This window comes from Myotis myotis, unplaced genomic scaffold (assembly GCF_014108235.1).
Source record: "Myotis myotis isolate mMyoMyo1 unplaced genomic scaffold, mMyoMyo1.p scaffold_m19_p_11, whole genome shotgun sequence".
Lineage (NCBI taxonomy): Eukaryota > Metazoa > Chordata > Mammalia > Chiroptera > Vespertilionidae > Myotis > Myotis myotis.
The window spans coordinates 63,328,303-63,340,160 of record NW_023416315.1 but is presented as its reverse complement, the minus strand read 5'-3'; the positions used below and the strand labels follow the sequence as shown (position 1 = coordinate 63,340,160).

The following is an 11,858-nucleotide window of genomic DNA, read 5'->3' as shown; positions in this document are numbered from 1 at the left end:
AAAAAAAAAAAATCAAAAAATATTTTTTTAGGCAATAGCCTCAGTTAAGGTAGATTGACCATTGTTGCCAGGCCGTGTGGCTCAGTGGTTGAGCATCGACCTATGAACCAGGAGGTCAGGGTTCTATAACCCGTCAAGGCACATGCGGGCTCCATCCCCATCATTGCTGTAGCTCCCTCTGCCTTCCTGTCTGAAATCAATAAAAACATATTAAAAAGAAAACGATTGCCCTAACCGGTTTGGCTCAGTGGATAGAGCGTCAGCCTGTGGACTGAAGGGTCTCAGGTTCGATTCCGGTCAGGAGCATGTATGTACCTTGGCTGCGGGCACAACCCCAGGAGGAGGTGTGCAGGAGGCAGCTGATCCATGTTTCTCTCTCATCGATGTTTCTCTCTATCCCTCTCCCTTCCTCTCTGTAAAAAATCAGTAAAACATATTTTAAAAAATAAAAAATAATATAAAAAAGATTGACCTTTGTCAAGGAAGCTATCACCCACCCTGACCCGCTTTTAGACAGACTTCTTTTGTGTTCAGACTATCCGGTGTGGTTGCTTTGGGCCTCTGAGTTTGTAAGGCGCGCTGGGGAGGCCTCCCCAGAGCGGCTCGGGTTTAGCAAGTGGCCCCTTTCTCATTCACAGCACCGTGGGACGGATCCAACCCCAGGCGCTGGGGCAGGAGGTAACCAGCAGGGTCATCCAAGAAACCCCGCCGAGGCCCAGTCACGCGCTGCGACCCAGGAGCGGAGGCAGGCGGCCGCGCCCACAAGCCGCCCTGCCCGGGGCAAGGGGGCTGGGGCCGCCGTCCCCGCCGGACTCAGGGCCAGTGCTGGACGGGGATTCGGTCCACGCAGCTGGGCGCGCTGGCGGGGACGTGGCGCTTTCCAGCCAATCCCGGCTACTCGACTGTGGGGCCAATGGCGACCCAAGGAAGCTCTGCGTCCGCTGCGCGGTTGTTGCTGATTGGTCGGGAGGCCGCTGGCGAGGCGGCGGGGGCGGGGCGAGGGGCCGCTTCCGGTTAGGCGGTGCTGGCGCGCGCGAGCGGAGCCGGTGGGTGAGCGGCGGCTGCGGCACCTTGGGCTCCGGTGCTAGCAGGCAAGGTAAGTGCGAGGGGGCGCCCCCCTTTCTCATCAGCCTCGTCCTTTTTCGCTTTCTTTTTGTCCTCGGGCTTCGCTCCCGGCGCCGCTGGGATCTCCCTCGCCCCCGGCCTGTGTTTCTGCCAGTTCGGGGAGGTGGGCCTGAGCCGGCTCGGACCCCGTGGCCCTGGGCGCGCAGCCGGGGCGGAGGCCGCCGCTCACCCCCGGCGCGCTCTGGGAAGGGGCTTTGCCGAGGAACCCCGGCTCTCGGCTTCCCGTCCTGCGGGGCACTGTTTTGTGCCTGGCTGGCCACGTCCTCGTCCTCTGTCCCTGGGCCCCGCACTCACCGGGCCCTCGGGCTAGAGGGTCACTTGTTGATCTGAAGGTCAGAGGGCACCGGGTAGTGCCATTGTCAAGCTCCCTGCCACCTTCCCTTCGCGAGCCTGCTCGTGTCTGCCAGCTCCTCCCGAGCGGGCGGCGCATCTGCCAGGAAAGTCGTGTTCGCTGACTTTGAAGGTGTAGAAACAAGTGGGGAAAGAAAGCACGAAAACAGTATGTGATTTTTAAAAAAAAAAAAAACAAAAAAACACGAAACAAAAAAGAGCTGTGTAGTTTTAAAGAAAAGCCGAATTTTTCGAGCTCCCATGTTTAGCTGCATCCTTCAGTCGGCAACGGAGAAGGGGGTTTTAAAGGCTTTACCGGGGAATTGTTTTTACCTTGTCGGGTTGCTGCTGGCCCCAGTGCTCAATCCTGATTTTTATTTAGCGTGCCCCAAGTAAAAACTCAGTTCCCTACACCTGCCCTGGTGAAGAGGCCAGTAAAGCAGTTTGCAGTTTCGAAAGCTGCCTGTGCATCGAGGCAAAAGCCCCGGGGGTCTCCTAATAAAACTCGAGAGCCTTCTGTCTCAATTCCGACGTGTCGAAGCTCGCAGGATAGATAGTGTCTTTGAGAATTGAATTTTCATGGGCTCCCTGGCATGGACCATACTGTCAACGTTAATAAATCGTTAATAAGGTTGCTGGGAGGTAGAAAACTGTCATCGCTGATAAAGTAGTCTGCTGTAGGATGAAACTTGACATAAGACAGATACCTGTTTGACCTCATTCGGCAGGTTTGGCGAACTAAACACCGAGCGGTGGCCATCACTGAGGAGTGTGCGTGGTGCTGGATAGTGTGCAAATGAGGGTCCAGATGAGGGGTGGGGAACCTTTCTTCTGCCAGGGACCATTTGGATATTTATAACATCACTGGCGGTCCATACAGAACTATCAGCTTAGCAATGAGCCTGCTGTATTTGGTCAAACATTTAATTAGCTCACCTCTAGTGCGGAGGCAGGACCAGACCGAATGATTTCCCGCCCCTGGCCCAAATAGATAACCTGTATATTGCATTTGTGTGTAGGGAGGGTGAGTTTGCTTAGGCATCACCTGAGCTTTGCAGTGATTCGGGGGTCTTCAGTAGGATCCCTTTGAAAGTCACAACGGAGAGAACCGTGCAGTGACGAAGATGAACTGAGTGTGTCTGACTGGATGGTACTCGTAGACAACTTGGAAATCAGTTCATCGTCACTCTCGATAGGATGTTTGCTTCCATTCATCCAGTGATGTGTCAAAGGATTCTTATTGGTGGTATTTTATATACATCGCACCAGTGTAGATAATCAGTACTTTGACATTAACTCGGATTTTTCCATAACATGGGTATGCCAGGGATGTTGGAATTACAGGTGTAGCCAAGGGATAGCCATTGGAAAAGCTTGCGAGGCCATAACGTCCTAGGTCCTCTATGAACTCTTAAATGTAGCTGCTGCTGATGGTGTGTTTTATGAATTAGAGTTTAGGCCCGAGCTTTGCCTGTTGCTGGCTGATGGCCACATCCGGTAAGGGGAATTGGGGGTTGGGGAGCATCAACAAGCAGGAACGGCATTGCTGCCCAGTACCGTCCAACTAATCCAGTAAAATGTATTGGTATATAAAAGGTACAGACATTATAGTAGAGACGGTAGAGGGGTATTAATTTTTATTAGCCTCTGGTCGCTGTGGAGTGGTACAAGCAAGTTTTGTCAGAGTTTATAGAAATTGGTACATATCACTTCCAGCTGGAGTGATAATATGAGATAGGTCTTTTAATCTATGATTAAAAATTATTTATAGACGTTTGGCACTGAAGGGAGGTTGAACTATAATAACTACCAAAATCTTAAGGACTTTATGCCTGCTACACACGCACGGCAAAATTACAAGTAGAAACCAAAGCTCTTGGCCGTACATTTTGCATAGCATTCCTATGGGAATTAATTATGTATTAAAGTTTTATCATCCAAAAGGAAACTATTTTCCTCCAGGATTTCTAGAGCTTTTTTTATTAAAGAAAATTTTCAATTCTGTAGCCAGAAAAATTTAGTTTGTACTTAGTTGCTTTAGTTACAGAACTTTTGAAGCTTGATAATAATACTTCGTCATTCTCTAAAACTTTTCTTCTACAGCCAAGTTTGCACTTTTATGTACTTAACTGTCTTATAAATGTATGCCCTCACTCACACACATAATTAATTAGAATATATTAATGAACTAATGTAAATTTGTTCTATCAAGGAAGAAACATTGAATAAATGGTTTATCATTATCGTTATCAAATCATGAAGGATAACATTACTTTAATGTGATAATTCATTGGTGGTACTTGTCCCAAGGTTTGCAAATAAAGAATGTCAGGTTGGTGTGGCTCTGTTGGTTGGAGCATCATCCTGTACACTGAAAAGTCTCAGGTTTGATTCCCAGTCAGGGCACATACCCAGGTTGTGGGTTCGATTTTCAGTTGTGGACCCATGTGGGAGGCAACTGTTAGATGTTTCTCTCTCTCCCTCGCCCTTCCTCTCTCTTTAAAATTAAAAAAAGAAGAAGATAACCAAGTAGCTTTAATTTCTGGATTTCATAACCTGAGTCTTAGTATGGTTAGTAAATTGCTGTCAGGTTCTGTTCTCCCTCCCCTCTTCCACCCCCAAATCCACAATTGAAGTAGACATGTAAGCAGTGAGATTCTGCTTTTGCTGCATTATAGAGGAATGCCTTTTTTTCCCTGAATATCCAGCTCAGGGTACTGGAATTTTATCACCACACCCATTCTCCCACTTGTTAACATTGAGCAATGGGTCTTTGGTCAACCAGAATAACTGTGAGATTACTCAGTGCTAATATTCTTGAGAAACTGACTTTTAATCCAGGGATCTAAATTTCTCTGAAACAATTTAGTTTCAGCGTTCTGTGACCAACAGATTTTTACAAAAAATGACTTGGAAGAGGGAGGAATGGCAAGATTTTAGAATTTTTAAGGAAATTTTTGAATGGATAAAACAAACTGATTCTTAAGGCTCATTGTTATTGAAAGAAAATCAAGTGTATGCCGTTAATCTTTTCTTATAAATTTACTGGAACAATTCATGAAAATGACTTTCAGAAGAAAATTATTGGTAACATACTGCAAAAGGATGACAGTTATATCTTTTCTAGCCTTTTTGTTTGTGTCCCTATTATGGCATTATCCAATAGAAATATAATATAAGCCACATATTTAGTTTTACATTTTTATGTGAAAATTTAAAACATGTGAAATTAATTTTAATTTAATCCAATAAATACAAAATACCATTTGTTAAAAAAATAAAGTATAGCCCTAACCGGTTTGGGTCAGTGGATAGAGCATCGGCCTGCGGACTGAAGAGTGCCAGGTTCGATTCCGGTCAAGGGCATGTACCTTGGTTGCGGGCACATCCCCAGTAGGGGGTGTGCAGGAGGCAGCTGATCAGTGTTTCTCTCTCATCGATGTTTCTAATTCTCTATTCCTCTCCCTTTCTCTCTGTAAAAAATCAATGAAAGCCCTAACTGGTTTGGCTCAGTGGATAGAGCATCGGCCTGCAGACTGAAAGGTCCCAGGTTCGATTCCGGTCAAGGGCATGTACCTTGGTTGCGGGCACATCCCCAGTAGGAGGTGTGCAGGAGGCAGCTGATCGATGTTTCTCTCTCATTGATGTTTCTAACTCTCTATCCCTCTCCCTTCCTCTCTGTAAAAAATCAATAAAATATATTAAAAAAATAATTAAAAAAATCAAAATATATTAAATAAATAAAGTACAGTATAATATTTATATCACATCTTATTCACACTAGCCACGTTTTTAATATATTTTTATTGATTTCAGAAAGGAAGGGAGAGAGAGAGATAGAAACATAAATGATGAAAGAGAATCATTGATCAGTTTCCTCCTACACACCCCCCACCCGGGACTGAGTCTGAAACCCCGACATGTGCCCTGACCAGAATCAAACCATGACTTCCTGGTTCATAGTTGGACTCTCAACCACTGAGTCACACTAGCTGGGCTACACTAGCTACATTTTAAATGCTTAGTAGCCACATATGGCTAGAAGCTACTGTTCTGGGCAGTGCAAGCCTAGATTTTTTTTTTTTTTTTAAGAAAAAATATTAACCGTTATCCTTGGTGAGGGAGAAACAGAATATTAGAGAGAACAACTTAGGTCATTTGAGAAATGGGAGATGGGAAGATGCATTTTTCACAATCATTGAATTATCTACTAGATCATGTGGTAAAAGCTTATAAAGCAAGTCCTTCACTTATGAACATCATGTGTTCCTAATATCCTGTTATCATTGATGTGTAGCTGTGATGATGGGAGGAGCTTTCTATCATTTGGTTTCAGTTTGGTTGAAAAGAGAAAGATGCTTCAGAAATAACTGCACTAATGTAGTTCTTAAGATACATTGTGTGAAAAGTGGTTTTGTACTCTTCTCACATCTTCCCACATAAAATATCATGTCTTGGGAGATACACTTTGTTTCTGCTTGAACATTTTTATATGTATATGTATTTAGATATATCTAGTACAGGTTTTTTTTTTAGTGTCTATAATCATAAAACAAGGGGCCTTTTAAAGTTTCTAATAAGTAGGAGTTAGTATATTTATATGTGGGCATAAAGGGAATTATATGTGTGTATATATGTAAATTATATGTAATGTATATAATTATTATATTATCTGAAATGTATAAATATTAAACAGGTTTTTCATTGCCTGCAGGAAAGATGGAGATAGGATCATTGGTTTTGTCGATCAAATGGTCGTTGATGACCCTTTTAGGCAATTTTATCAATGGTAGGTGACAGATTTCAGGGTGACAGGAGGTGGTGAGGAAGCAGAGACAGCAACATAGACAACTCTTAGAGATGGGGTAAAGGAAAGGGAAGAGCAAGCAGGGTCTGGAAAGGAATGGTTTTGGATTGTGGAGACCTGAGAAGTATTGATTGATTGGAGGAGCCTGTAGAAGGGTGGGGTTGAAAGTTTAAGAGAGAGGGCAAGGAAAGAAATGGATAAATGATAAAACTAGATCACTTGGTTTTTACTCTGGAATTCTTCTCTTATCCTGTATCAAGATGTTAAACCTCAAATTTAAATGTAGCTTCCCCTCTAAATCACAGTGCATCAATCTGTTCCATTTCTGTGTCACATATATCAAAACTTTGTACAGTATCTTTTTCTAGGCTTAGATAATATTAGTGGGCTTAAGCATTTATTCATATTGCAACATTTGGGGTTTGCAAGAATTGTTACAGTATTTTATTTTGGGGATATAATTAATCATTTATAAAATGTTCCTAAAAGTGAAGTCCCCTTATTAATAGGCATAAGGAAAACCGTCTGTTGCAATTACTTGATTTTACTTGATTCTGTAAACCTATACCATTATAGATATTGTTTAGTTATATTACAAAAATAACAACATATGTATAATTTATTGTCTCTAAAAAGTTTTATTTTTCTAAGGAATTATTAGTAGTTTAAGATGGAAGTTTCATTTTGCCCTTAAATAAAGACATATTACTTTAATGTTTAAAAGAGCCACTAAACCTCTAATTTTCTCTTCATTGTTCCACTGATTTGCTTGATCAGTTGAGTTATTGAAGGTAGGCTGGAGTGTTATTATGGATGAGTGTGTTTTACTTTAAAAATAGGGTTTCTGTCCTAAGAATAGATAGGTATTTCCTTCAGTCTGCTTTTTCAATCTGGAAAAATGGCTTGAAAAATGTTTGCTTTGCTACCTAATATTGAAAAGAGTTCTTATTATAGTGTTTTAAAAGTAATACACATAAAAGGTAATATATATGAGTATGTGCTCATTTACAAAAAATAAACAACACAACGGAGTACAGTATTAAAGTTCACTCCAGCCCTGGCCGAGGAGCTCAGTTGGTTAGAGCATCCACCCTAAATGTCAAGGTTGGGGGTTTGATCCTCAGTCAGGGCACGAACAAGAATCAACCAATGAATGCATAAATAAATGGAACAACAAATTGGTATTTCTCTCTCTCTCTCTCTCTCTCTCTCTCTCTCTCTCTCTCTCTCTCTCTCTCTCTTTAAAAATCAATCAATTAAAAAAATTTTAAAAAAAGGTTCACTCCACACCAGCCTCACCACCCCACCCCATCTCTTCTTCCTTGAGTGTAGGGGTTATCACTGTTTACAGATAGATGTTTATTCTTCCACACCATTTTTGTGCATATATGTTATATTTTATACAAATACTAGAGACCCAATGCACAAAATTTGTGCAAGAGTAGGCACTTGCAGTCCCGGCTGCCTGCGCCCCCCCCCCCCCCCCCAGTCTTTCTGGTGAGGTTGTTTGGTTTTGTTTTTTTACATAAACGAGACCTTAACATTGTTTTGTAACTTGTGTTTGTTGTTGCTGCTGTTCATTTAACAGGTCTTGGTGAGTTCTCAAATTCAGTGCTGATAGATCTACCTCATTGTTTTTAACCACTCTGTAGTGTCCCATAATATAGATATTAGTTTCAGGTGTACAGCATAATGATTTGACATTATTATAACTTATGAAGTAATCCCCCCATTAGTCTAGTACACACCTGACATTATACATAGTTATGACAGTATTATTGACTATATTCTCTATGGTATAGTTTACATCCTATGACTATTTTGTAACTGCCAGTTTGCACTTCTTTGTCCCTTTTGTTTTCCATTTTTTTATCATTATGAATTATCATTATTGAACACCTGTGTACCAGTATGTTTATATACAAATTTGGATGTTTTAATCAGATAGCCTGAAACAAAATGCTGATAAATTTTTAGGAGCTATCTCAGTCCTAACATTAGTGGGAACAGCTTAGGAAAAGTACCACCTTCTTCCTCTATCTCAGGGGTCGCCAGGTCTTGCTTTCACATTACTTTCTCTTATGGGTTTCATCAGTCTTAACAACTATCCATTTTGAGAATGGTACTTGGGAAATGACTTCCTCTCATTATCTATCTCCTTCACTACATTTCTTGGCCATGTCCTAATTGCTTTCCTTCTACTTTTAAGGAATCTTTATATAACGTACTCATCATTAACTGTGCTTAGCACTTTTTTGGTTTATTGAATCCAAAGGACTCTATAAATCCAAGTTAATACAGTGTAACTTCCTTTAGCTACTATTTGGGGGTCATAAGAAAAATGGAGGAGAACCAAGATGGCAGTGTAGGTAAACGCCAGTACTTGCCACTTCTCAATTACATCAAAATTACAACTAAAATAAAGAACCACCTGAAATCTAGCTGAATAGAAGTCCTACAACGTCAGAAGTAAAGAAAAAAGCACATTTCCCAGCCAGCAAGGCTCTGTTGTTGAACGTCGACCTATGAACCAGGAGGTCACAGTTCTGTTCCTGGTCAGAGCACATGCCCAGGTTTTGGGCTTGTTCCCCAGTAGTGGGTGTGCAGGAGGCAGCTGGTGATTCTCTCTCCTCATTGATGTTTCTCTCTCTTCCTCTTTGAAATCAATAAAAATATATGTTTTCAAAAAGAAGAAAGCACATTGAGACTGGTAGGAGGGGCAGAGACGTGGACTAAACTGTTCTGACACCCATGTGTGCCTTTTTTTTTTTTTTAATAAGGAGGGATATTTTGGCTGCAGGGCCTCCCATGAGGAGCAAGGTATCCCAACCGCCCACCAGACCCCCAGCCCAGGGTTCCAGGGCTGGGAAGAGAAGTCCTTCTAACTTTGGGCTATAAAAACCAGCAGGGATTGTGACTGAGTGAATGGAGGCTGCTGGAGACCCAGGCAGTCCCTCTTAAAGGGCCCATGCAAGAACTTACACAGTCTCAATCCCGCTGAGCTCCAGCACTGGGGCAGCAGCTTGGGGAGGAACTGGATTGTCTAGTATTGGAACAAGAACTTGGGGGCGGCTTTTTCCCAGATGGGTACTCACAGGGGTCATTGTTCCTATGCTGAGACCTCCCCATCACAGAGCTGACTGGCAGCCATATCTGAGTTTCCATTAGCCTGGCTCATACTGTTCGTTCAGCCTTGGTGATTCCATGAGACCCTGCCCCGTCCAACTTGCAGCCACACCCAAGCTGTTTGCAGCTGTTTTTCCGTATGAATAACCTGCCCTGGTTCAGGCTTCAGACTTTATTAAAATCTCTCAAACAAGCAGCAGTTGGCATCAGTGTGCCCCATTCCTCTCAATAAGAGGCCACTAGGGGTCTGGCACTAGCAGCAGCCTGACTTGCTTCACAGCTTGGCCTCGCCTGGACAATCCCAAGCCCAATATAAGTAGCAGCCATGTGCAGATCGCTCTGTAGCTCCTGCCAGGTGGCCTGAGAGCCAGTACACCCAGTGAACAGCTTCAAACTATACAAGATTACAACTCTATACATCCACGAGCGACACACTCAAGGGGCAGACTCAGTGAGTACCAAATTCCCTCTGAAGCAAGTCCTGCTCCATAGGGGTATCTTCTGCACAGTAACTCTTCCACTGTAGTTGCAGCTGGTCCTCACAGTCAATTGGTCTGGAGGTCATTTCTTTTCAGTAAGACCAACAGCAGTCAAAGCTCAATTACAAGACTGCACACAGGTGTACACCTAGAGTACCCAGCTTAGGTGACCAGGGAGGCTGAGCCACAGGGCCCTACAGGACACCTACTACACAAGACCATTCTACCAATTTCAGGAGATATAGCAGCTCTACCTAATACATAGAAACAAACACAGGGAAGCAGCAAAAATGCAGAGACAAGGAAACATGTCACAAATGAAAGAACAAGAAACTTCCATTTAAAATGGAAGCAAACAAACTACTGGATACAGAGTTCAAAACAATCATTATAAGGATACTTAAGGATCTTAATGAGAGCTTCACGGGATTTAGTGAGAATTTCAAGGATCTTAGAATTTCAAAGACATGAAAAAGGACCAATCAGAAATTAAACCTACGCTAACTGAAATAAAGAATGATTTAGAGGGATTCAACAGTAGAGTAGAAGATTTTGAGAATCAAATCATCAATTTTGAATATAAGGAAGCAAAAAACACCCAATCAAAACAGCAAAAAGGAAAAAGAATATGAAGATAGTGTAAGGAGCCTCTGAGATAACTTTAAGCATACCAACATTCACATTATAGTGGTACCAGAAGGAGAAGAGAGAGAGCAAGATATTAAAAACCTATTTGAAGGCATAATGACAGAAAACTTCCCCTTCCTGGTGAAAGAAATAGACTTACAGGTTCAGGAAGCGCAGAGAACCCCAAACAAAAGGAATCCAAAGAGTACCACACCAAGACACATCATATTAAAATGCCAAACGTTAAAAACAGAATTTAAAGCAGCAAGAGAAAAGCAGTTACTTACAAAAGAGCGCCCATACAACTTTCAGCTGATTTCTCAACAGAAACTTTGTAGGCCACCAGGGAGTGGCAAAAATACTCTAAGTGATGAAAAGCAAGGACCTACAACCAAGATTACCCAGCAAAGCTATCATTTAGAATTGAAGGTCAGATAAAGAGCTCACAGACAAAAAGAAGCTAAAGGAGTTCATCACCACCAAAGCAGTATTTCATGAAATGTTGAAGGATATTCTTTAAGAAGAAGGAAAAGGCTGAGGAAAATATGAACAATAAAATGGCAGCAACTACATATTTAACAACAATTGAATCTAAAAATCAAAATAAATGAACTTGGAATCTAATAAACAAAATAAACTAATGAACAAAATAGAACCAGAGGCATAGAAACGTGGAACAGACTGATGAATCGAAGAGGGAAGAGGGGAGAAGGGGCAGGTAGAGATTAACCAAAGAACTTCTATTGCATATATGCCTTACCTATGGACACAGACAATAGGGTGGTGAAGGGAACAGGGTGGAGGGGAGCAGTGGGGGGGAGGAGCATCTAATACTCTCAACAACAAAGTTTTATTTAAGTCAGAAAATGAAAATATAAAAAAATAAAAATTCATACATTAAAATATGTTTAACCCAGCTATTTTCAACCTTTTTCATATCATGGCACATATAAACTCTTACTAAAATTCTGTGGCACGCCAAAAAATGCATTTTTTGCTGATCTAACAGAAAATAGCTATAATTTTTATTCATTCACAGCGGAGGCTATTGTTGCTTTGGCTGTTGTCATTTTTAAAAAATATTTTTTTACTGATTTCAGAGAGGAAGGGAGAGGGAGAGAGAAATAGAAACATCAATGAGGACAGAGTATCATCAATCAGTTGGCTGCCTCCTGCGTGCCCCGTACTAGAGATCAAGCCTACAACCCGGGCATATGCCCTGACAGAATCGAACTATATGACCTCCTAGTTCATAGGGCAACTCTCAACCACTGAGCCACACCAGTCTAGCCTGTTGTCATTTGTTTGTTTGTTTTAATTTTTATTGTTGGAACTATTACACATTTCCCCTTTTTTCTCCCATT

General features: G+C 42.0%; 1 protein-coding gene across 3 annotated transcripts in view; it reads left to right on the top strand.

The window, feature by feature from the left end:
• Positions 1–996: 996 nt before the first annotated feature.
• The window catches only part of CALU (calumenin), a 33,603-nt gene continuing 22,741 nt past the window's right edge, over positions 997–11,858 (top strand). For all 3 annotated transcript variants that reach the window (XM_036328768.1, XM_036328767.1, XM_036328769.1), the window contains exon 1: positions 997–1,096. The gene's annotated coding sequence lies outside the window, so the exon portion shown is untranslated. The remainder of the gene's footprint in view (positions 1,097–11,858) is intronic.